This window comes from Hirundo rustica, chromosome 2 (genome assembly GCF_015227805.2).
Source record: "Hirundo rustica isolate bHirRus1 chromosome 2, bHirRus1.pri.v3, whole genome shotgun sequence".
Lineage (NCBI taxonomy): Eukaryota > Metazoa > Chordata > Aves > Passeriformes > Hirundinidae > Hirundo > Hirundo rustica.
The window spans coordinates 14,806,144-14,832,585 of NC_053451.1; the positions used below are offsets into that span (position 1 = coordinate 14,806,144).

Below are 26,442 nucleotides of genomic sequence, written 5' to 3' on the forward strand. Positions count from 1 at the left end.
TACCTCCATCTGGTACAGAAATCAGAGTATAAATGTTATTAACTGAAGTGCAGCAAGGTGACTGTGAACAAGACTCCAGTGGTTTAAGTATCAAAGTCTGCCACTGCTGAATGTGATCTGACCCTATGATAAAAGAGGCCTTGGTTCCTTCTGGGGTATGGAGTTCAGCAGTTTTTCATATCACAGTTTCTACTCTTTCCCAGAGCACTGATTTTAAACAAAGGAAACATTACAATCTGATATTGTGCTTATCACTCAGTAACATCCCTTTGATAAGCACACTGTCCTTGAAGAGAATAGCACCAAGTAAAAAGTTGAATACTATAGAATTTATAATATTGTCTGGTTATAACGCAAAATTTTAAACCATAGAACTACAGTTTCAAAAACATGAAGGAATTTTATTTAGTCAAAGACCATAACTGCTTCATTTCCTTAAAATATACAACGTTCAAGTAAATTGAATTGAAAGCTATAAGGGAGCTCTCAGTGAAAACCAGCAAGAGACAAACAAAAATGGGAAAATTTCTGTGCACATTCCAGCTTCTTGTTGTACAGATGCCCATGAAAAAAAAACCTTTTAAGGCAGTTGTTACATAAAAGTAGTGCTACTTCAAGATGTCACAATTGGTTTTGCTGGAGCACACTCCTGCACTTTGGAAAATGCATATCAAGACAATGCATCAGTATGTTCTCCTATATTCCACTGTTCTAACAAAGTCTTCAGCATTTCGACTGAAAGAAACAGCAGGAATGAAAAATAAAAAAAATTAAAAAGAAAAAAATCACCACTGCATATAAATCAATCAAAAAACATATAGGTATAATTTGTGGGAAAATACAATAAAAAGATATTCTAGAGTGATTCAGACATTCCGAGTCACATGTTAAAACTCTGCAGCCACCCAATCTGGGTGTAATTGAGCTTATCCAAATCAGCTTTGGAGAAAAACTAAAAGTCAAACAGGACTCCAAAAAAGCCTGTTTAAAAAAGAAATGCCTCCTGCATACATTATGTTAATCCTTCACACAATGTGTGATCTTCTATTCTCCTATCAGGTGCAGAGGATAATTATTTATTCAGACAAGGAACAATGCACAATTGCAAAAAAGGACAAATATTTAAGTTCTCAGCCCCTGACATATAAACCTCCCTACTCTTGATTTAGAACAAGATCTACTTGCTTTAGGTTCTGCTCAACCCACGCTAAAATTACTTGATAATAAGGCAGTAATTTGTTTGCCTGTTCAGCATTTTAAGAGAGATTAATCTGCTAGTGACATTTAATGGAAATTAAATCACAGGCATATTACAGGATAAATGGGAAGCATCAAAGGAATTGCTCAACTAAAGTCATGCACATCCTGTTCAAAATCACAGTACCAGAGACTTGTCAGAGTTTCTTTAAATTTCTCTGTGAGGAGAATGTAGTAGAATTTAATGCCTAAAGGTTATAACAGTGAGTGACTATTGAAGACCAAAATAGAGAACACAGCTTGCAGCTGGCTGCTTCAGGAAACAGCAGGACATCTGCTGAGGGAAGTGGGCAGTGTGTCCATCCTCCTGCTGGACCGGGGTGGGGAGTGCAGCCAACTCCCAGCAGAGACAAGGCCAGGCACATTCTGCACGGACACCACACTGTTGTTTGAGCCCTTGGTGTTTTCATGGTGTCTCACTAAGGACATTCCAGGTTTTTGAGTGTTTAAATGGTTAAATGGTTTAGTTTGTGTTGTAATAAAACTTGATCTGGTAGTGTTTGAAAGCATTTTGGTCAACCTCAGGGCTGCTTGACTAAAAAAGTCTAACACAGGCTTCTGCACAGCTGTTAACTCTTTCATAACAAGAAGTCTCCTATGCAAACCTAAAATCTATGCAATATAGACTACTGATACTTTTATCTCCTTCACATCTTCAGATAAACAGACCCTTCTGAAATTTCAGTTGAAAGAGACACAAAAGACTACGTATTTAATTACCCACCTCCTTAAAATGATTTGCAGTCTTCTCAAAACACAGAAACTTGATACAGCCCTCTTTGATATCCTTGATTATTAACAGAGAACAGTTTTCAGTCCTGATTAAATAATTAAACAAATCTGCAATGAATGCGAGACAAACTTAAAAACATAGAGAATATCAGGTAAAGGAAAACTTTCAACAGTTGTTTTGGCCCAATGTTACCCTCACACAACATTGTTTTAATACCTCTAAAAAAAAAAAAAAAAAAAAAAAAAAAAAAAAATTGAAGTAGGACTAGCCGACTTGTAGTCAAGAGAGAATGATAATAGCCTGAAGGGAGAATGATGGTAAGCTGCACAAAATAAGGAATATTGTAAACTTTTTCATGCAAGTTTAATACTTGGGAGGAGAGGTGAGACAGAAGGCAGGACTACTCTTCTGCATGTGTGAGGCCTGACGGAAGGCAGAAACAGCTGCTGTTTGGGTAGAGCCTTCTTTGACGGTGGTACCCAAGCAAGCCAGACTTGTGACTCTTAGATAAGATGGATAAAACACAGATGAGTCTGCACAGCCTGGTTAGAACAGGTGGGCACAGTTTCTTGCAAGGTGCTCTAAGATTAGCAGTGCCTTTATGGCTCAGTGTCTTTAGTTGTTATCCTGCTGTAAAGAACAACTTGTCCCCCAAAATACACACCCAGGCAAAATCTGAACTTCAGTAAGAGTAACAAAAAAATGCAACTGAGAAAATACCCAGAGGTATCAATCCATTTAATTTGCAACAGAATGAGATTCGGAAGTTGCCTTCCATTCGTTTGCCTTTTAGCAGCATAACAGCACCTACAAACTGGGGAAAACACAGCAAGTCTTGCTTGGACCTCACCTCAACGCAAGCAGCACGCGCACGGATGGTCATCAGGTTGCACACCGTATACAAAGGAGAGTAGTTACACATCAGGAATGCTGCGCATTGGTAAGGTTGTGTGGGAAAACGCACATGGCACCTGCTGACACCCTACAGGCACTTTCCGATACCTTACTCCTTCAAGAGCACCACATAAACGAGTGAAATTCCTCACTTTGAGATTTACAACGTAGGGGTGGGCAGATTGCCGTGCCCACATGGTGCCGCGCTGAAGCCAGCGCGGCTCCGTGCAGGTGCAGCTGTCCATATGCATGCAGTAAACTGCAGGCTCAGAGCTCATACCTCTCCTTATAAAACAGAAATAAAATCAAAGACAGGAGAGGGAAAAAAAGCAACTGGTTTACACTTTCCCTGCACTCTAAATAAATGAATTTTCTGGAGAGAAATAACAGAACTGATGCTGGTTCAATTTCTCTTTCTCTCTGAATAGATGCCTGAGGAAATGTATCCCCAGAGTAGCTTGAAAAAGGCAGCAGCACATATTTTTCCTTGCAAACCAAGGATATTGGAGTAATGGTAATCTAGTCAGAGTAAACTATAAAGAAGTATGATTCACTACTGCTGAATCTATTTTGACTTCTTTATGTATACATGGATCCTTACAAAGAAAAGATCTTGGCTGCAATATGCTTCACTCTGTCAGGTCCTCGAGTTTGGCTCAGGGAATGCGTGGGAGTGGCACAAAGCAGACAGCTGTTCCTGTAATCTTCACTAACCTCCTGTTTTGTAACTGCTAGGCCGTGCTATACAGAAAGCACATTGTGAGTATTACCTTTCAAAGCAGCTCTGCCTATACAGTTGTTGCCATAAGGATACTCTGCAGGCATACAGCACACAAAGCAGAGCTTCTGCAGTCTGAGGAAGAAAGAAAATGGGTCAGAACCTCTGTCTCCTCTCACACTCTTAGAAAATACAAGTCCCATTTTAGCCACCTGAATCCTCTGTCCTGAGGCTGGGAGTCACAGACTGTAGACTCATTAAAACAAAGTGTTTCAGTGTGCTGTTCACTTTGAATGATGCCAGTTCGTCACCTTAGCATTGATTCAGAAGCCCCTTCCCATGAGCCAGCAAAGACTTGCAGAACTTATTTCATCAGTTTTCGCATTTAATTACCTAGTCTCATTTGCTGCTTTGGTGTTTGAGAAACCTCAGGAGACAGCAAAGCTTAGTGTCATGACAGAAGCCATTTTCAAAGCAAGATTATCTCTCCCCCTTTTTTTCCAATTGCATATAATTTCCAGTTTTTAAAAAGGGAAAAAAAGAAAAAAGAAACCAACAAAAAGCAACCTAGCCGGCAGCCAGGCACATGTCACCCTGATATTAGGGATGCAGCATCATTGTTCTCATACATCCCCTCAGCATTCTTATGTGGGTTTCCAATGCAGGCAGATCTTCAAAGCAGTTTTCCTCAAACAACAGCTATCTTTTGACAGAAATAACAAGGCTCTTAGATGGCAAAGTTAAGCAGCAAACTTTGCAGCCACTTCCATATTTCATCTTTGTAGCAGATATGAAACCAGACACTTTTCCATCACACTTGAAGTTAATATACTGGGGAATTTATTCTTTTCACACTCTAACACATACACGACAGATAAGGCAGAGAATGCCAGGGCAGACCATGACTCCACTCTGTCATGGTTTCACAGCACCAGGGCAGCTCAGAAAGACCATACACCATTCTCTTGCCACTTAGTATATTACATATATCTTGCACAAATGACTTACATTTAGGAGTTTTTGCTTCACTGGGTATTTTAACAGCCAGAATAACACTTGTGGATTAGAAGACAGTTCAGACAGGCTTAGCTGCAGCAGCAGGGCAGAGCACAGACCACAGACCTGTGTGCGGCCTCCGCAAGCATTCCTTTCTCCTTGCCTGAAGAGTAATCCGTCACGAAAGCTTGTTTGATTTCCATAATAGAAAGCAGTTCAAGAATATAACAACATATTTTTCCAGTCCCTCGGTTGAAACTGAGTATTTTCTAGTTTTAAAAAAAAGTTTTCAGAGGGTTTTGTGAGAAGGTCTGTTGAGCCCATTGTTTGGGGACTACTTTTAAGCCCCTGTTCTTCAATTTCCTGAGTCGTGCCTTAAGCGGCAGGTTGTAATCACTTCCATACTTCACAATATTTTAAATATGCCTATTTCAATCTACAGTCAAAAAAAAAAAAAAAAGAAGACAAAAGCAGTGAAGTACAGCAAGTTTGATTTTTCTAGCCATTAGCCACTTTACAAACAATATGGAAAGGTTGTGACCTGCAACATCTTTTTTTTATTTCAACTCATTTTTAATAATGTTTTATATAACAAATACAAAACACTTGAAAGATTACAGTGTTTAAGATGTCTTTTCTGTTAGATATTCACTGAACAAGAAGACTGGTAAAAGCCACATTTTCTTATTTTTTACCCTCCCAATAACTTCTTTTTCTCCAAGTGAAGGAAAAGGCTTGCTGCTATTTTGTTTCCCCTTATGGAATTAATGCCTTTATGAGCTAAAGATGCAAAAGAGTATCAAATCATCCACTAAAGCTCAGTGCTTAAGAGAAAGAGAAACAAAAGCTTTACTGTCTCTATGATTCTTCCTCCCTTGCAGACCAAAAACTTCTGAAGGAATTTTTGTTTTATATTAAATGATCAAAAAAAGTCAACCATAAGTTTTAACTGTTGGTGTCTTCGACAGGAAAAAAGCTAATCTAGATTTATATAAAAATGTTTAACGTGTCAGCAAAAACTATTGCAACATTCTTAAGAAAGCAGAGTAATTTGGAGACACGAATTACATAGAGGCAAAACTGAGTGCCTTACACACTCATTTTGAGAATTTGGAATCAATTATCAAAATCTTTAGGTTAGTCCAATAACACTTAAAACAATTCTGGTTAAGAGCTCTTAGACTGAATTTTGAACAGAGTTTACAGCACAAAGCAAAAGACTGAACATATTCTGAAGTAGCTCAAATGCAAAACCGATTTCATTTTATAGTGATCCAAAACTTCTTTCTCTGTGAAAACCTGCATAAGTAAGGTGGAATGTGTTTCTAGTATTCAGAGAAACGAGCTTCAAGCATATCACTCATCTGTTATATTGGTCTGCCATCTATAGGCCACTGAGAAAATTCTATCCTCCTGGCATTTCAGACCAGTTTGCTCTTTACTCTGCATTCTTAAGTAGATAGTGATCAGAAGCATTACCATCCATAGTAACCTGTACACATCATAAAGAGCTGATTTGCAAATCATTCCAGATACTTGATCATCAGTAGGCACTTAACACTCCCCACCCAAGAAATTCCAAGATGCTCAGTTAGTCTGTTAGCCTCAGCTCTAAGGGTACACCAGGGTTATTAAGGAGTGGACTCGAGCCTCAGGAACGGCCATTTATATCTTCTCAGCACCATGTCTTTAAGCATCTAATCCTTGCTGAATTGTACTTTCATTATATATTTGTGTGCATATATATATATATATATATGAAAACACATTCTTGCATCCCTGTTTCCATCCTATGATTTCCCTGTGGATTCCTTCCTAGTGTCACACAGAATGCGTTTGAGAGATGCCACATAAATAAAAGAAAAATCCAACAGCCTTATGATGCAAAATACCCTCTTTCATTTGAATGTCCTCAGTCAACCTCAGCTGCAGTTAGATGTGAGAGCTCAGATTCTGCAGGAAACAGGAACTGCTGCGTCTGCATATCATGCTCACAGATGTCACTTAGACTGCTTGGTAGGAACAAGTGTTCCCTTGGAGATCATTCCTTTTCTATCTGTAAGGAGAGAAAATGATAAAAAACAAAACCCTCCAGAAAAGTTGAGACAAGGCACAGGTAGAAGGCTCAGTGCCAGAATCTCCCAGATTTTGGGCCGGTTGTCTAGCACATTCCAGGGTGTAAATTAAGTTATGTTCCACTGGGATTGCTGTGTATCACACCAGCACAGACACACAAAAATTCTCCTTAGACTCACGTGTGCCGCACTGCAGTGACAAACTGTTTAAGAATAAATTACTTGGAGGAACTTTTCTTCCTCATTTCACAGCCCTTCTGGAATGGAAGGCAAAGGACTCTTTAGGTTTACAAATTGGTGAATAGTTTCATGCAATATGCATCAGTGATAATCAGCAATTGTAATGATCACAGCTCCAGCGCTGAAGTATGGAAGAAACTGGATACAGATTTCTAATCTGTAAAATCGGAAACTCTTAACAAGCCTGTGGTACCGATGAAGCAAGAGATGATCTTTTTGCTCAGACATTTCAGACCACTAAAATCTACTCCACACAGTCTTGCCAAGTTTCATACAGCAAAGAACATCTGCACTGCACCATATCTTATTGATCTGTGTGCAGAAATGTCTTGGCTAGTGCTGAACAGCTGAAGCACTGGGATTATAGAAGTAGCTGAGAAGTCCCTGCTCAGACCAGTTCCAGTGGGATTAGGCTCCTTCCACGGCTCTGGCCACTTCTGCTGTCTAAAGCTGTGCTTCACACCACTGACGCATAAACATTCACTTGGAGCAGCTTATATTTCCAACATTCAGACTTTTTTTTTTCCATATATCGTGCTTTTACTGTCTCCTTGTGTGCATCAACAGCTGGTGGATGTGGTCAGCACAGCAGGAATTTGTGCCGAAGTCTGAGAAGTCAACTATTACAAAGGAACAAGGAAGATAAAAATCTCTACACAAAAACCTTCCAAAAATTACAGTCTACTCTGTGATCCCCCACACAATAGACTGTATTTTTCAGAAACATAGCTGTGTGTTGCTGAAAATGCAGACCATCATCTTTTATTCCAGCCTTTACTCCTTAAAATTTTAAAGGTGAAATATTTACTCAAACCACCTACTTCAAAGCACACTATATAACCTTTTCTTCCTGAAAGCTGCATTGAACTCATCATCCAGAAATGCACTTTAAACACAAGGCATAGAAAAGATAGGCCACACTACTAATTTATTAAAAACAAAAACAAAAAACCCAAACAAACAAACAACAACAAAAAAAACCAGCAGAAAACCCTACCAAACTTAATGTCATGGCTATTTTCTGCTCAGTTCTGCCTTGGATGGCAGAAGCTGGATTTTTACCTCACTTTTAAAAGAGCACAAGAGGAGTTTTCCCATACTTCCAACAATCAAAGCAGTGCTGCAGAGGAAGGAAAAAGGGGGTCAAAATTCTCACAGCACATCCTAAAGTGTAATTTCTTGGGATTATCGCCATCATCAGAAGGAGCAAGTACAGACAGCCTGCATTTATATTTATCAATTGGGCTTCCTCATCCTTCAGGACACTTTGTGCTCATTATTTATCAAGAAAAAAACAATACCTATAACATCCCAATCCCATCTGAGCACCTTAGCAGCAAGATGGATCTAATCCCACATTAATTTAGAAAATTCTACTATATTGGTACGGTCTCAAAAAAAGACAAGTAAATATTATAATGAGGATTCACCAGTAGATCAGATCAAAGAGTCAAGTACCCTCTTTCAGACAGGTGTCCAAAACACTTTCTGCACTTCAATACAGAACTGATACTTCCCTTGAATTATCAGTACCCCATACATGGTGATCAGCTCTAGAGGTACTTATTCAGACAGGATCATTTTTTATTAAATATTCTCAGATTCTCAGAGATTCAAAGATTCTCTCTTTGTTTCTTTCCCTCCTTCTGAACAGTCCTAAAGATATTGTTTTCAGAACTTGTTTGGACTCTTGCTATTTTCCAGCCTCCAAAATCTCCTTCGGAAGGGAATTCTACAGTCCAACTGCTTCTGATAGACACAGAAGCATACACTTTCATGCATAAAATGAATACATAAATAAATTAATAAGCTAAAAAAAAAAAAAAAAAATCCTTCTCTCTCCCTCCTGCTCCTACCACCTAATTTCTTCTGAACCTTGAGCTGCAGGATTGCACTGTGCAGACAACAGAGCACTTTGGCTCAGACTGCCAGACAAGTTTTTTAATCTAATTCTAAATTACCTCAGGAACAAAGAGTGTTTCAAAATACAGACTGCCATAGCCACAACACAAATTTAGCCCTAATGTGGAGAAATTTTAAATCCAGAGGAGGATTTTCTATTGTGCAGAGCACAGCTGTGCGCTGAAATGTCCCACAGCATGCGTGCAGTCCACAGCTCCAGCATGACTGTGGCTCATGTCCTGGCTAGTGACAAAAAATTCCTAGTGACTGCCACATGATTTTATCTGTCACAAACCCCAAGCTGAACAGGAGAAAATCTGGGTCTGGAAATTTGAACTGTCATTCAGAACTGGAGACAATGGGATATACTTCTAATCATTCCACTTCTCAAACAAACTTGCTTTCCTGTAGAAGCCTGCCTGTGGCAAATAAATTGGAAACAAATCTGAAAGTTATATCATTGCACACCTGTGAGCTAAGTGAGCCTCTGCAAGTCTATTCTCACAGCTTGAAATCTGAGAGCACATAAACCTGCCATGATCTCAGGTGAGATGAGGTGATCTCTGATGAAGGACCAATTGGATTATTATAAACAACTACCATTTGAGATTAGGCTTTTTGCTAAAACACCACTATAAGTACCAGTTATGGGGGGCTATCTGGGCAACTACTCCGTGGTTTGTAGCCCAGTGCAAGTTAGGCTGCATTTTCTGACTACTTTTTGGAAGTAACAACCTTTCTAAAATTACTTCTGTATTTAAATATATATACATACACAGACTTGCTGAACAACACAGGTGTCTTGTGGCCTAAATAAAAACCGCTTCTTGATTAGATGGAAGACAAGAGCAATATTAACTTTGTGAAGACAACAAACAAAATTTTCCAATTTTCCACAATTTTTCTTGCCTTAAAATTGGCAGACCCCAATATATTCCAATCCTTGACTGTTCCAGCTGTGAAAACAAACTTTTCAAAGTTCTCAAACAGCAGGCTTTCACATTTCTGGGAAATGAAACACTACTAGTTGTTTTATTTATGGTATCTTTGCTTTATGACAGTTAATGAGCTGTAATTTTATAAAAGAGAACAAAAACAATACTTCATGCCATCACAAATAGCCATCAGCATTATTTATTGCAGATGTTTTAATCTATTGTGGTAATAATGAAACATTCATTGTTTTGCTACCCTGAGCTATCTGTGAGAAATTTAAAATGACAAAAGCTCACCCTCCCTTTCTCCCCCCTGAAGCTTTTGCTCCTTTCCAGAAGGTTCTGTTGCGGAAAGGATAATGACGCGCTTGGTAAAAAGCAGCTCAGTGGAGGAAACAGACAATGTACAAAAATAGCTTCCCGATGAAGTCTAACCAATGCCTTCTGCAGAGTGCAACTGTTCGGTAGACCAGCAGGACATTACGTTTGTGATTAATATGTATTAAGTCCTCAGCTCCAGGATATTAATGTAAAAGAAAGTTTCACAGTGTTTAGTCAGTGGTTTTAGTATTGTAACTTGAAGACTTCAAAGAGCAAGTTGAAAACCATCAATTCAGGTTCATCCAGTCTCTGTTCTGATTAGGAACTCCCATGGCTCTTCAGTGATCTTATCAGAGCCAAGGACACAGGTTCAAGCATGCCAGAAAACACTTGCCAGAGGTGGCCACGCTAACAGAGAGCAGTACATTGATCCAGTGCTCCCAAACTTAGCCAGCAGCTCTGCACTCTAACCTGCTTTGACTCAGCAAAGAGCGGTGCTGGAACCTGCAAAAAGGCAGCTCCTTCACCATGAATCTTTGGCTTCCTATCTACTAAGCAATCATAGAAATCTGGGGTGATTTTACCCCTTGAGCTTCATCTACTTTCACTCAAAATCATCAAGGGCAAATAAAACCCAACCAAAACCAACCAAGTCCCTGAAGGCTTACAAGACCAAGTCTTTGGATTGTCTTTGGAATGTGAACATTCCACATCATTCCCCCTATTTCTCAGTTAGCTCAAATATTGACTAATGCAGCCCCACTTGCCTGGTAAGACAAGTAGACAGCTTAATTTATAGCAGGTTTAACATCTGTCAGGCAAGTAACAAGACAATCATTCACAAGACTCTCTACCTAAGAGCCCGGGTGATTACTCAGCCGTCTGGAAAAGACAAAAGAAAAACTGAGAAATTTCGTGTGGTGAGCTCATGTTCCAGTGGTTGATTTTCTGCAATAACATTAAGGAGCAGGGAGCCCAATTTCCATGGCTCTTCAGTGTTTGCCAGCATTGTAATTTCACTTGAAGTCAAGTTTAATCACAGAGGAGAGAGTGAGCAGCAGAAAATGGAGCTGTGTTGGGGAAGAAGACCTATATCCTAGTTAAAGCTGTATAGATATCTTCATTACATTCTTATTGCTATAATTCAGGCATAAGGAAATGAATAATTTGTTTATATCATGGTAAAACTTAACTCTTCAAAGATTATTGTGTGAATTACTTATTCCAGTTTCTCTGAACATTACCCCTATGTTCCATCTGCGAGGATGCAAAACTCATCCTCACAAGATGCAAAAGCTCACATCCAGCTCCTTGCTCAAAGGAGTTCCCAGCAAGGAGAAGCTCCTTGACAGCCTGCCCCAGACCTGTTTTGTGCTTATGAACCCTAGCCAGAGTGGCTGAAGGTGCAGGTTGAAGAATGCCTGCATTCCTACCCTAATCCTTCATTTCCACCGCTCGTACCAACCAGGCAGTGCAAGGTGAGCACTATGAACCGCAGATCGTGCTCTTCATCACAGCTCATCAGAAAGGGTCTTAAACACAAAGAATTCACTTGGCATTCATCATGGAAAGAAAAAATCTAGTCCTGTGAAAGAAGGCTGCAGCATCAAAAGATCATGTTACCTTAAAAAGAGATGTGGGGGTTTTTTTCTCTCTTAACAGCTTCTGCAGCAACTATAGATAGAATTTAACTGTGAATCCTGCTCATATAAAATGACAATTAAGCTCAGTATTGTTATAGTTGGACTACATTACCTCACTTAAAGAATTTCCAAGGGTTTCAGATAGTATTTCACCTGCTTTCACCCTAGCCATTAAGCAGGTAACATCTCAGAATAGCCTGGCCTATTTTTCCAAGTCGATTAAAGGCCACGATCACCTAGCAACTTCCATTGCTCTATTTCCCTCATTCAAGCCAAGTCTCAGGTATGTCCTCACTGTCATTATCTACCTCTACAACAGCCCTATTGCCACAGCTCTCAGCTTCCCCTCTGAATGGCTCAGTGATGCTATCTGCTGCAGAAATACCTGGCCTCTTTAGTTTCAGGTTCCACAAAACCAACTTAAAAACCCAGTGATATTCATGTTGCAGCAGAGATCTGGGCCTTGATGTTTGATTTACAGCTTCCTAGAGTTTGTTTGCCTGAGACAAGAGATCTTTAAACAGGTGATTTGCATAGAGGTCCCTCACAGACTCTTTGCAATAGGGATGCTTTCAAATGGAAAGCAAGGTAAACCTACTGACTTTTATCATCAGTGGAAGTAGACTCCTTCCCTGAGCCAGATTAAGCTCTTCAAGAGAGTTAATTGCATTGCTAATGGGGTAAAAAGACAAATTAACATTCAACAATGACCTTAGAGCAACCACCTGTGATGGAGAATATGCAAAGAGCACTCACCACTCTTTTTACTTGAGGCAAACTACCCACGTTTCTTAGTGTTAGGAAGAGCAACTCTAACTTGGTTTATTTAAGCCAAAGAACCTGTTCTCCCACAGGTGAGCTAATGCCAGAGAGCAAGAACACCAAATATTTAGGTTCAATAAAGACTTTTCATACCTGTGAATACTCAACAGAGAATGTTGGTACATTAAAGGTAGAGATTTAGAGATAGCCTGGGAGAAGGTTCTGACAATGTTGAAGATATGTCGCAATTAAAGGGCATTGTTTCCTGTAGGTATAACCATGTCCTGTAGGTATACTGTGATTTTCTTTGCAAGATAGAAATACTATTTAAGAGTTGTACTTTTGAATTCCAGTGCCCAAGCCCTCAGCTAAAGATGTGCACTGCAATCATTGCATGCAAAAAGACTAACACAGCACTAGGGAAAAAAAAAAAAACCAAACAAAAAAAAAAAAAAAAAAAAAAAAAAAAAAAAAAAAAAAAAAAAAAAAACAACCACCACCCACAAAACTAAACTAAAAAAACAATCAGTAAGAGGTGGTCACTCTGCTGCATGACTTGCAGAACAACCTGGATTCCAAACATAAGACTACAGTGGCTTCAGTATTCATCACAAGCAGAAAATGATGAAGGCTTAGTCACGAGCAAGTGCCCCTCAGAAGCAGGAGGGTCAATCTCATGCTTCACAAAACTCTGATGACTATTTGGAGATGCTTGTCAAGACAGCAAAGAATACAAACCAAAGAATACAAAATAGAGCACACCATCAGGTAATCCTAAATTGCTCTTAGAAGAGGTAATTGCTGAAGAGATCCTTAGGCATCTTCATGTCATCTTTCACACCCAGGCCAATTACCTGCAAATGTGCTTTTTTCAGCTGGAAAGCAGCAAACCTGAAAAAACAGCAGTTTTGTGCAACCAATCCCTTGAACTTTTAGAAGTGTTTTTGTAGGAAAGATAATGGAGAATTTTCCAATACAGCAAAGACTGCTGTTCCCATACCTTCACAATACGAGCAACATAATATACCGTGTATTATCCTCTAAGAACTTTTAGCACAACGACTCATAGCATTTATATAGCATGTAAAAATGATTAGGAAGACACTACAGTCAAAGAAGTAGAATGCAATTATGATTTACCCACCCTAAGATTAAAAACAAGATCCAACTTTGGCTGTTCTTCGCTGAACTGTAAATCTCTTATTGAGCTGACAGGGCCCCAGTTTTATCTGTTAAGTGTTACAATCATCAAGTGCACCTTAATCTCTTGTAATGAAAAGGGTTGTTTTCCTTTTCAACAATCTTAATCACTTCAATGAGATCAACAAGCCTCAAAGTCTGTTAGATACCTTTTTTGTAAAGTTCAGTGGGGAAAGCTTTGTAAAGACTCACTTTGATATTCTGGACTCAGTAATAACAAACGTTTCGGCTCTAGATTGACAAGATCAGAATTATATGCCATGTGCTCTGTTAGGTCTCACCATACCTATAGCCCTACAATCAAAGTAAGACAGCTGTAAAAAAATCCCAGAAAAACCAAGCAACCAACTAAAACCAGTCCACAAGGTAAGCTTTAACCACAGAAGTTTGAGCAACACAGAGAAAAGGATTAAAGACCAATAATGAATAAAAAAATTATTTTAGCTTTTTCTGCCCATGACAATTCAAGGCTAAAACAACGCTATTATTTCCTCAGAGAAAGCTACCTGGGCAACCTGTTCTCACTTCAGTGTTTTCATCTCCCTGTCCCTGCAAGGGGCCACACACTAAGATTTCCTCCTTCTCAGATCATTTCATCTGTCTCCCAGCACAGTTCAGCAGTAATCTCTCCAGACTGGGTTACAAATATCCACCAGCTAATCATCACCACTAGGGTTACGGTATTTAAAAAACCCCACAACCTGCTCCAGACCAAACCAAGCTCAATTTAAATTAATAGTGAAAGCCAGCAAGCCAAAAAACAGCACATGGTATTTTCATAATAAAATGTAAGATATCCCTCTGTTTTACCACATAGTTCTGTAACATGTAGCTTCAGCTCCCACGTCACTCTAAAGTCATTCATTCTGCGTGGCCAGGCTACTGATGGGCTGTTGTCTCTACTGCCACTCTTCTCTCACAGAGAGAAGAGATAGCTCCACAGCTGGTATAAATCAATCTCATCATTAAATTTATTCCTGCCAGCTGAGGAAGGGGCCTCTTTCTACTCTATAGCTTGGAGTACACTTCATCTACTGTGCCATTTGTCATCTCTCATGCAGCAGCCTTAGCCCAGAAATGGTTATGTTTCTGATAGACAGCCACTCTCCTTACTTTAAAAGGCACCTGACAACACATTTGCCTGTCAAACTCTTGACAGTAGAAGTAATTTAAAGATCTGCGATGATATATATTATAGTTATTGAAATCAGATGCAAGACTTGAGTGAGACAAGTAGGGGTTTATTACTTCAGAGCGAGAGTATTCTTACATTTACTTCTCTCCATAGATGGACTGGAGATAATTCATAGCTGTGGATCAAAACACTTGTCCAATTTGACAGCAATCTTCTTTTCTCATTCATAAAGTGTGCACAAACCCTCTACTCATTTAGAGCCCAGAACCCTTATAAACAGCTGACTACCCCAAAGTCTGAAAATTCCTGAACCATTCCTTTGCCCATCTCCTCCCTTTTTTGGTTTGATGATCATATGAATCCTGTTGCTTATACAACACATTTAAAAAGGGCAAGTGGTGGTTTAAGATAAATACCTTTTGATACTCATCATATTAAATGTACTAGGGGCATTTGCATGAGATGAGAACACAGTGAGCTGTTTACTGCAGCAGGAACCTGGAGGGTTTTTTCTCTCAGATGTTAAAATACAACTGTCTAAATAAGTATTCTGTACAAAGAAAGATTTACACTGTAACTTTATACTACACGTGAATAACAACATTATAAAGGATTATTGCATGAATGGAGCTCTCCTACATTTTGATCATTCTTCTGAAATTCAAACTTATAACCTATGCATGCATTTTTGGCAAAGTAAGAAAAATTTCTTTGTACCTGTGAGTTGATTTCGGCTCACCAGAATAACAACTGCAGCTGACAGTTATGTAGATGGAATGGCTAAGATCCTAGATGAAATGTTTTCTTACTTGCTATTTGAGATTTTTTTTTTTTTTTTACTTTTCTATATGCACTTTACTATGAACTTAAACTACTGAGGCTGAGGACAAAAATAAAAACAAACTTTCTCACAATAATCAAAGTACTTAATTGAAATAAAAGTGCCTTACATTCAACAGCATATTATCCCAACAATCTTAGCCTTGTCAACAAATATTCTTTAAGTAGTTTATAATTCCCCTTTCAGTCTCATCTCTGCACTTTCCAACTCTCAAATGAATTTGTTAGTTGTCCAAAACATATGAATACTGTTGATAACAACCAAAGTTGCAGCCTGGCAAAATTGAACAACTATTCCTTTTTAATGCCTTTCTTCCCAAGAACTGACAACTTTTTTAGAACTTTCAGCACTGGGATCTTGATATTTTTTCCATGATGCCATCCCACATGAAAATGAGTGGTGTTAATTAAGCAAAACTGGTCTTATTCATTTCTAATGAAAGAACTACTTTTCTGTGCTAGTAAGCACACAAGGGTGTTTCCTTTGGATAATTGGAGCAGGTGTAGTCTGGAAGATAAAATCTCCCATAGCCATATATTTCAGCCACCTTGTGGCCACCTAGCTCTGGAAGCTACTGGTTCTGTTACTGTATGAAAATATGGAAACTGTGCACTAAATACACAAAGTACAGTTAGACTCAATGGTCTTCGGGATCCTTTCCAAACTAAATATTTCTATTATTCTGTGAAAATGTGATTCTTTCTCTGAACTTGGCAATTGTATCCTAAGAATATGCTGAGTGAGGGTGCAGGGATAACTTGACTGCACAAGTGTACGGTTAATATTAGCTATTTGCATTTTTCTGAATGGGTAAAAACACTTGAGTAAACATAGACTTCTTTCAGATGCTGGAGCACAAGGTAAGAAAGGATTGAAGAAATGCAAAAAATTGGAAAAAGCTTTTAAAAAGCATAGAAATAGTATAGGGTGAGCCACAGCAATTTTTTCAGGCATTGGCACTGACGAAAAGGATTGAGAAAAGAGTACATTTTAATGAAATCCAATTAAAACTTATTTTATGTATACTTCCCCTTTTCAGGACAGCAGCCTGACTCTGTAACTGCTGAGCTGAAGCTTGGTAGTCACACACAGTGGCAAGGAAAGAGCTTGAACATGTCTTTATGAATATTCACAGAGCAGAAAAGGAGTTGTATGGATATGAAATCACATTCGATGTACTTGGCAGCTTTGGTGTGTTCTTTAGTAATTTACAGTTTTTCTCCAAACGCTATCCTTCTGAAAAAGGTGTAACTCAGCTGCAAGGCACTGACACTTGGATTTGAAATACCATACCTGTAGGGATACACCATATTTTCCAAAAGCTCTACAAATAATCAGGAACACACTGCCAGGCTGGTGCATTGAGTAATTAATGGTAGCATTAAGTGTCACATCAGGCAAAGCTGGGCTCAGACTGGCTAAACTGGAGAGTTTAAGGAGGTAGTCTTTGCTAAATGGAACTAAAGATGTTCTTGCAAGCTGTTGCTTAAAGCAACTTTAACACTTTTCTGCTGAATCTCATTTGAAAACAATTTAAAAAAAATCAAGTACACTTTGAAAGTTGCTGAGAAAAACAGATGCACATATCATATCTGATATCACATCTCAAAATTTCACGCAGATGCGTTATTACTTTAATGATATTTGTCTAAATCTTGAAAAAACAGAGGTTTAATCCTGACTGTTACCATAACATGTTTGGAAACATACATATTCAGATCTCCCCTAACCAACTAATGAGAAGCTGCTGCTTTTTATTCCAGAGCCTCATTTTATCATACTGAGTTTATAGCTTACGCTTTTTCTCTGGAGAAAGCAACAATTATCCAAGTACTGACTAAATGCTTCTGGTATATGTGAGAGACATGTATGCTGCTGTGCATGCTTTACAAGTACCATAAATTTGTTTTCCGGCTCTGTCACAAAAGAATTCATTCCTGTTGGTATTTAATTACTCAACCATTTGGCAGGCTACTCACCATCAGAATCTATTTTTTAAAATATTTACTTCTCTATATAAGTGATGGAGACTGCTGTGCGTAATCTTAAGCTTGATTTATTGTTTGGTAATACCTTATTCTTGCTTAGTGAGTAATATCACTTAAATGCAAACCAGGACTTTTTATAAGAGCACAGAGACTCTGGTTTTCTAAGGTGGGTTCAGTATACTGTGGTGTAACTGCATTCTTCAAGGTCACATGTCAATGAGATTGATCTGACTGGAAGCATTCAGTGGTTCCCTAAGAAGCATTATTGCATGTTTTCCCTGTGTCTGAGAACCCTTTTCCTGGCTGCTTTGGATTTATGTCTTCCTGGGTACGTTCTTGGCTCTTAGGACGTTTTCTGTTCCATTGAGGACCCCAGGTCCATAGCAAGGATATGATGTAAATAAATGTTGTTGCATGTTGAGTGCTCCAAAGGCAAACTTTACCCTAATGAGCTTAATTTCCCTAGGCTCCCCTTACTGGCTCCTCAGCAGAAACTCTCTGCTGAGAAGCTTTGGAGAGCGAGGCTAAATTCAGCCATTACAGAAACACCACCCTTATTTAGTTACTACCTTAATTGACTTATACATCTGGTCTCTTGGACTCCAAACAAAATGTTAAATCATTTGATTCTTCTGTAACCCAGAGAAAACACATTTTCCTCCAGCTGAAAAAGCTGCTGTAGGTTTTGCAAAGCTACATAAGTCCTGAAACCATGACTTAAATTTTTATTTTCGTAGTTATTTGTTCCTAGTGAATTGCTATCATTGCGAGAGCTAGGTACTGGAAAGCATTCTTGCACAATAGGAACAACATGCTGCTGTATATAGAAACACAATTATGTAGCACTATCACCAGAAGCAGTGCCAAAGAAGTTTTATCAATAAAGAAATGCTTGCACTAATCCAGAGTTGCATTTGCTTTCTACCTCTGCTGCAATGTCCTCAAAAGCCCACGTATGCCCAGATATTTATGGATTGCCCCTATTTCCCTAGCTGCTCATAACATATGGCAACACTGTCAGTAATCATCATAAAATACACCGAGAGCCAAGAACACGTATGAGGGATACCCATATATAGACTTTGTACTCTATACTGACGTATCAATTTATCTTTTTTTTTTTTTAGCAACATCATGTTCTCATGGGCAAGTATCTCATGACAAGAATCTGTAAGGCTACTAATTTTCTGTGTGGCTTTTGCAAATTGTCACACACATTTTTTCTATCATGCAATTAATCCGTGAAGTAAAGACAACAAACACAGAAGTATTTATAGCACCTTGCAGTGACATGAAGAAAATTGTTCAGTTAATGTCTTTAGACACTACAGTTCCTGTGAGGTTGCTATATTATATTTCTTGGGCTGGAGCCACTTCAGAAACAAAATGCTTTTGATAAAACACTGTCACAAAAGGAGGCTGAATTCCAGGATAAACCAACTCTTCAAATTGCCTTTTGAGGAAGTACTATTAGGTGACCATTGATGATTCATACAGTTAAATTAAAAAGTAACAATAAGTAAGAAAAGGAAACTTGGTTCGTTCTGATGGAACACCTTTTCACAGAGCAGAAGGTGCTGCAGCTGCAGAGGGAGAGAGGGAGAATTTCTCAAAGAATGTGTCAGGAAACAAATCAAGTGCATTTGCTGTTCTCTAGATACAGGATGAATCTCTCAAAAGTAAATATGATATAGACCCAGGCATCCACAGCAACAGAATGATGGACAGCATTTTACACAATATGATGATATATTGAATATACATCAAAATTCACAGATCTAACCTTACCTGACTCACAGTTCCAGATTTTATTATTTAAGATTAAAAAAGAAGAGGTGTGAAGTTTCTTATCTGAGCGGGATAAAATACATGTCAAAGACTTGCTTTGGCACCTGCCTCATCATTTTCATATTTCTCTAACAGTTCATATGAAAAGGGTTTCTGAAATACAGCAGACACCCCTGGGAGACAATCTGACAAAACAGGCTCAAGTCTGCATCCCCCAGCACAATAGCATCATTGCTTCTCAGTCTGCAGTTTCCACATTATCTGGGAGGTGCTTATGTACACAGACTATCAGATGTCCAATTAAAGCTTAAAGGTGCTGCATATAAAATGCAAACTAAAATGTTTACAGTCATTAAAAAGAAGACATTAATGTCGTAGTGTTATATGAAACTAAGCAGGCTTTGCTAAAAAAAAACAAACACTGCCATTCAGGGCATGTGACTTTTAAATCAAATGTTGGATATAAACCCATCAGAAGCTGGCATGTAAAACTGTTATATTCCCAGTGATCTCAAGAAAAAAGAAAAGTTAAGTCAGTGAGAGTTTATTTTCAATGAAACAAGTCGTTAAATTCTTATGTTGCTGAACACACACAAATGGAAAACAGAAAAAAATCTTTATTGGCACCTGGACATTAACAAATCACACCAACATATGTTAAAGCAACCAGAAATCGATTGTGAGAAAAATATTGTCTTTGGATACTGTCAGAAAGGCACAACTGCTGTTAAGAAAGAAAAGGATTATATTTGTAAAATTTTATTGAAAGAACTAGAAACAGCAAAAATAATTGGAATAATTATTTATTAGTTTCTTTGGTTTTGGGGGGTTTGTTTTCTTAAGGAAGACCTACATAAAGACTGTATATTGGAGAGAGTAAGTTAAAAACTCATTTTAAGTATTATCTTAAACACCAAGCATAAAATTAACATCTTGTTACAATGTCCCGTAACCTACTCTGTTTTTATTCCTAACGTTATGTGTTGGTTTCTCTTTACACAAAACAGTAGTCTTTTTCCATTAACGATACACAGGCCCCATCTGTTTCTCATTAAATACCCTGTTTTTTCTCTAGTGTGCTGTGTTTCTGTTCCTGAAATCTCTTTGAGAGTAAAAGGGTTCCATAACTAAGGATTTAGGTAGATTCTCAAAGCCTCCTCAGCTCTAATTCACACAGAAAAAGAAGGGGTGGCAGCTGGGACGCATTTCCCTCTCACTGACTCTAAAGAATCCCCAGGTGTCTCCTCACCTGCGCCAGCCAAACGTGCCCAAAGCAGCCCCAAAACATGAAGTGATTTCTCTGTGCACTGTGGGAGAGTCAAGATTTTCTCTGGGAGAGTAGGGAGGAAGGGAACAAAGAGAGCGAGACCTCCACAAGGTAACTCCTTTCAGCAAAGCCTGTTATGGAGAAAATGCTAATAAAAACGGAGGGAATAAAAACAAGCCCGTTTTTGGGACTGCAATATATCAGAGAAAACATTCCACAAGGGTAATTTCCCAGTTTGACAACTCAGGCCATTGGGCAGGCTGAAACATATAAAAACCTTGATGAAAAGCAATATAATTGAGAGTAGCAAACTGATTGATTCTGAACACATGCAAAAGAATAGCAAATAAATGTAAATGTAACAGTACAGTCTTCTCAGCTCAAGTCATCACAGGCAGAGGTTTCACACTAAGATTTACTAGACAGCATACCCAGGATTTAATGTTTGTGATTCATGTATTTTTCACACTTACTACTCAAATATAGACTTTTAGTATGTTGTGATTGCTCATTGCCTATCTCCACCAAAGCATGCAGTTTTATTTTTATCATACCCAGTCTTGAATAAAAAGAGACTGACTCACCAAAGACTCTGTAGGACAAAAAAACATGTTACAAAGGATCACAGAAATAACATATGATGCAGTATCACAGTGCCAAGTAAAACTACTGATAGCAAATAAATGATCTCATCCACTCCTCATTATCTAAGAAGCAATCCTGATTTTTATAAATATATTGCTTGTAAAAAGAGACAATACACTTCCGGAGGTTATACATATGCGTTGTAAAATCCATATTCATTCATATCTGTATAAAGTTTCTTTAGGTAGCATACAAGTCCCTGAGCTAATATACTATAGGTTTTTGGAGCCTATTTGGATTGCAAACTTTTAAAGATCATGAGAACGGTTGAAATATTTGTCATTTATTGCTCGCAAGAATGCAAATATAGGTAATTACACAAATAACAGCCATTCCTTAATTGTTTGTGGAGAAGCCCAGTTTAAATGAGTATTTGCAAAAAAACCCAAAAACTAAGCAAGTCACATAACTGATGGAGCCACTGAACAAATATTTAGCAAATAAACTTCAGGTCACAAACTCTTCTTCAGCATTTGTACTAACAGTTGCCTTGACCTTGCTCTCCTGTAGTTTTGGAATAGTGAAAGAAAGAAATGCAGCATTATCAACCATTTCCACTTTTGGAAGAGTCTGATTTGATTATTTTACAGTCTAACACAAAAAATTCAAAGTTTTCCGGGGAGACATAAAGTACATATTACCCTGGACATCCTCTGTATAGATTAAGCTTCGTGTTAATTTTTTCATTTCACTATTTTTTCTATGTGCATTCTTTCGCAACGCAGAAACACCTCCTGGTTGACACTGAGTTCTGTTTCTGGAAAGATGCATACACAATATCTAGACTTGATTGTGCGTCTTCATTAATCCCTCCCATAAAAATAAATAATTCTATGAGTATTCCTATATCGCCATAAGATTCTTTTTTTCTTTCATCTATTACAGCAGAGACACATTTATAACATCGGTAGTCCAACATTGTGTCATTAAAAAGCAATAATTTCACTGGAGGGCAGACCTGAAGTAGGACAGTGATGAATCAGGCAACTGTTTATTTTAGGGATGTACAAATGGCACATCAGAAAAATATTTATTACCTATAAAAATAAAAAGAATTAACAACTAACTCTATACTTGTTTTCTGGAAGAGTATGCTTAGGTAAATAAAATAAGCAAAAAAAAAGGACTTTGTCTCAAGAATGTGCCAATGTATTCTGATCTCTGTCTCACTCTCGAAGCTTTGAGACAGATATGGGCTACAGAATTAGTGTAAACAAAATAACCCCCCTTAGATGCACTTATGGTCAACTCATGATATGAGAATCAAGACTTTTGTAAAAAAAAATCCCCTAAAATCATAAGGAAAGACTTTTTTCTTTGATAAAACATCTCTCTTAGCCAATACAAGTAGCCCTAAACCCCTGCTGTGTTCTGACTTGAGTTTTTTCAGGGGGCCAGATTTCCTGATACTTCTACCTCCAACCAAAAGATTCCATTTTGCTGAAATTCAATAGGAACTTTGGAGAATCCCACACAGTAACTTTGATGTTACAGTCAAGACCCCAGTCCTTCAAAAGGCAGGAAGCAGAATCCCAAGCATTGATGAGAATCTTGATCACAGCAGGTTCCTTGTTTTCATGGGAATTCTGGATACCTCAGGGCTCTCCACCACACAAAATACTGGAAGAGATGCAATAGATTGGAAAAGTTTGAAAAAGCTTTTAAAACTTTAAAAAATGACAGCTGAGGCACCAGAAAATGATGTGGCGAAGAGGAGGTCACGAGGGAGAGGCAGAAGGGAAACTAATGCATGAGGTCAAGGGATAAAGATACTCCCAAGTACATGTCCAGGCAATACAGCATTGCTCGAGCCCCAGCTGCTGTTCTCTTGGTGGATTTGGAGCCATGAGGAGTCTCCTTTCCTTTTGCTTGGTATGGGAAAGTAGACTGACTTTTTGTGGGATTCCAGATTCACAGGAAGAGAGGAAAGGCAATCAAAAGGAAAGCGTTCCTTGTTGAAGAGAAAAAGGGAACAGATAAAGTACTGTGATCCCAAAACATTTTGCCCCTGCTGGTAAGCAGTGCACCTGTGACTCCCATCACAGGCCATGTCCTGGGCTTTCAGCAGCAGTGGGACACAAAAAGTGTCCCAGTTACGCCTCTCAGCCCTGGTGGTGAGCAGGGACTCTTCTCATCTTGCTTGAGTTGGGAAAGAGCCTGAAAATGGAGGAGCTGAATGTACAAGGCTTTAAGATTACCCTAAGAGGAATGAGAGGGAACTGATCCTTTCTATTTCTTGAGACTTCTTAATCATGGATTTAGATGTTAGGAGTTAATAATGGTGCTCTTGGCAGGAAAGCCAAGAATTGGAGCACCATAATCTGCTTATCTAGGTACTGGGTGGTCCTCATGTTCCTCTTTGAATGCTTGTGCCTCATGATTCTATATATCTCCAAGCAGAGAGGCAGAGAGAGAGATGAATTATTGGTGAGCCTGGCTATCTACGATAAGAATAAAAACCGGAATGCAGTCCTGAGGATTTTAGTAGTTCATGTAGAGAATTGTGTTAACTCTTCCATTGTCCTTAGACCATAGATAAAATAAGGTGCTAAGAATAAAAAAAAAAAGGCTAAAGTTACTCTTGCAGTTGTTAGGAGATACATATGAAGTTTTATGAGTTGTGTACAGAGAGATTTAAAAAAATTATCAAGGAGACTATACACAGATTGACTTTAAAAATGTCACAAGAAGGTCCACAAAGGGAAATGGGCAATTATCTCTCACTATAACTAAGTCATAAAAAAGAACATCTTTTTTGCTCTTATTCAGAAAGAAGAAATGAAAAATCAAATTTCTGAAAATTTATAATCAAATAGTTTTGGACAAAAATATACTAAATAGGAGGAAAAAATCTATACTTTCTTCTCTTCAAGTAAGTACTTCAAAATCATTTAAGAAACCTCTTGACTTTGTGGAGTGCATTAGAGAAATATAATCTCAGAGCAGATTCACTGCTTATCTATCGTATGCTAAACTACACACTGAGATTCAATTCAATTCCATTCAAATTTATTAAAGGTCAAAAGTTCTGGGGCACAAAATGTTACAAATTTTAATTACTCGAAAATCTTCATGCTTTTATGAATCAATGTCATCCACTTCGGTTTCAACTGTAAAATCTTACTGAAGCAATTCTAAAATAAAATAGTTCATTTTATCCTTATAACTTAGACAAATTAAAGTTCTAAATAAATATATTTCTTGACATAAGAGGTCATTTCCCAGATGCTACAAATCTGCTACAAGTCTATGACGGAAGTGGGACACTCAATACAAAAGACTAACTAGTTTGTATGAGAAACTGCAAATTAGTTAAATGTTAACTGCAGAAATAGTTTGTTTTATGCTCTTTCAAGATTCTCTTCTTTTCTCCTTATCTTTCTTTTCCCTTTTCTTTACTTTCCTTCAGCCTTCAGCTATCTAACTGTCACCTTTTTGTTTGCTTCCAATTCTAGCTTCTTTTTCTCCCATTAAAAATATCTCTCCTTTTCTTAATGTCTCTTTTCTCCATCCCTCTAAGTTACTTATCAGGCACATCTATTTAAGGAGAAAAAAAGGCTCCAGCATCTAAGGGCAACTCTGTCTTTCCTGTTCATAGTTCTTGTTAGATACTGAGTTACTTGACTTAAAATGTCTGCGATAAAACACTTTCCTCTGCCATATGAAGTAAGATTTCTTGTGAGAAATACAACTACCTGGAAGGGGGCTAAAAAAAGTACTTTGAACACAGCTTCAAGGTCAGGAAAGGCTGTGTTAAACCTTTCTGGTTACGTTTTGACCACCAAAGATCACTAAATGGTGTTGATTTGCTGTTCTGTTTAAAACTTAAAAAAAAGAAGTCTCTAGTGCAAGAGGATAATATTAATATGCAAACCGCAGTTAAATTATTTGGCACATGTCAGGGTTAAATACTGTAATAAAAAAGGAAATTTGAACATCAAAGACCGCTCTGAAGCTCTTCAAGAAGAAAAAATGTTTTACTCCCTTCTTTAAGATAAGGAACTTGCTGGTTTATTTAAAAGAATGTTAATTTTTAACTATATACCTGATGATTTTTTTCATCAAATCAAGATAGTTCATCTGAGCAGAGAAATTAATCTCCTGTTGGTAATGTGCTTCCAGCAGCTATTTGTCTGTGGGTCCCAGTGGTCACTGCCATGTGGGGAGATGGGCACACAGGCAGTGATGTCCTTGGGCAAGGTCACCTGAGACCTCCTAATGTCTTTCAGTACTGGTTTGACCCTTTTCTTTTTGAGCATATTTTTATTTGGGGCAACAACATTCCTGTTAAATCTTTTTTTTTTTTTTTTTTTTTTTTTTAAATTAAAGGATCCATACAGGTAAAGCCACGTATTCGATTCCCTTTCCTTTTTACCAAAACTACTTGAAAAATATATTTATTTGATAGTCAAATATAAAGCATGGAATAACTTTCAAGATTTATCCCCAATGCACAATTCAACTTGTCTAAATTACAATCAGTCTGAGGAAACTTGGAAAGAAACAGATAGATTTTGCTTTATAACAAAATTAGGACTCTGTTTCTTTATCCATGGAAGACAGATAAAAATTATGAGTACTAAATAATCATCAGAAATGCACAACCTATATATATATATATATATGATATTTTTAGGGGGAAAAAAAAAAAAAAGTTAACAAGTTCAGCTACCTAGAAAACACAGGTCTAGGACTGACTGAGAAATGACTGACATGTTACTGCCAGGGTTTTAGCACCACAACAGAAGACTGTAGAAGCTTTTAACAAAGTAGCTCTGTATGTGCCCACATTTACTTATGTATGTATGCGTACATACCTGTGTATATAGATATATATATTTCAACACACAAAGAATCAGTAAGAGCAAGTACCATTTTTCTTTGTTACTTCTATATTAGCGCCCCTAATAATAATAATGGTTAAACAAAGACCATGGTATTTGATATTTCTAGTGCAAACTACAGCAGATAAACCAGTTATGCTGATCCTAAGCACTTTACCTGGAATGCAAAATGAATTGAACAACAGAAAAAATAGTTCTATATGCCTTGTAAAATTTTAAAATGTCATAATTCTATTAGTTCATACATTCATATTTCTA

General features: G+C 37.9%; 1 protein-coding gene and 2 long non-coding RNA genes across 8 annotated transcripts in view; all 3 read right to left on the minus strand.

The window, feature by feature from the left end:
* Nucleotides 1-26,442, minus strand: part of ROBO1 (roundabout guidance receptor 1) — a 698,550-nt gene that overhangs the window by 465,799 nt on the left and 206,309 nt on the right. The gene's annotated exons all lie outside the window — the stretch shown is intronic.
* Nucleotides 584-3,736, minus strand: LOC120748441 (uncharacterized). Its single transcript, XR_005699361.1, has 3 exons — nucleotides 3,655-3,736; nucleotides 1,982-2,075; nucleotides 584-735 (listed from the first exon to the last, which is right to left on the minus strand). It is a non-coding gene; the product is annotated as an uncharacterized LOC120748441 (long non-coding RNA).
* LOC120748440 (uncharacterized) lies at nucleotides 4,420-14,591 on the minus strand. The gene is made up of 3 exons (XR_005699360.2): nucleotides 14,487-14,591; nucleotides 6,491-6,654; nucleotides 4,420-5,034 (listed from the first exon to the last, which is right to left on the minus strand). It is a non-coding gene; the product is annotated as an uncharacterized LOC120748440 (long non-coding RNA).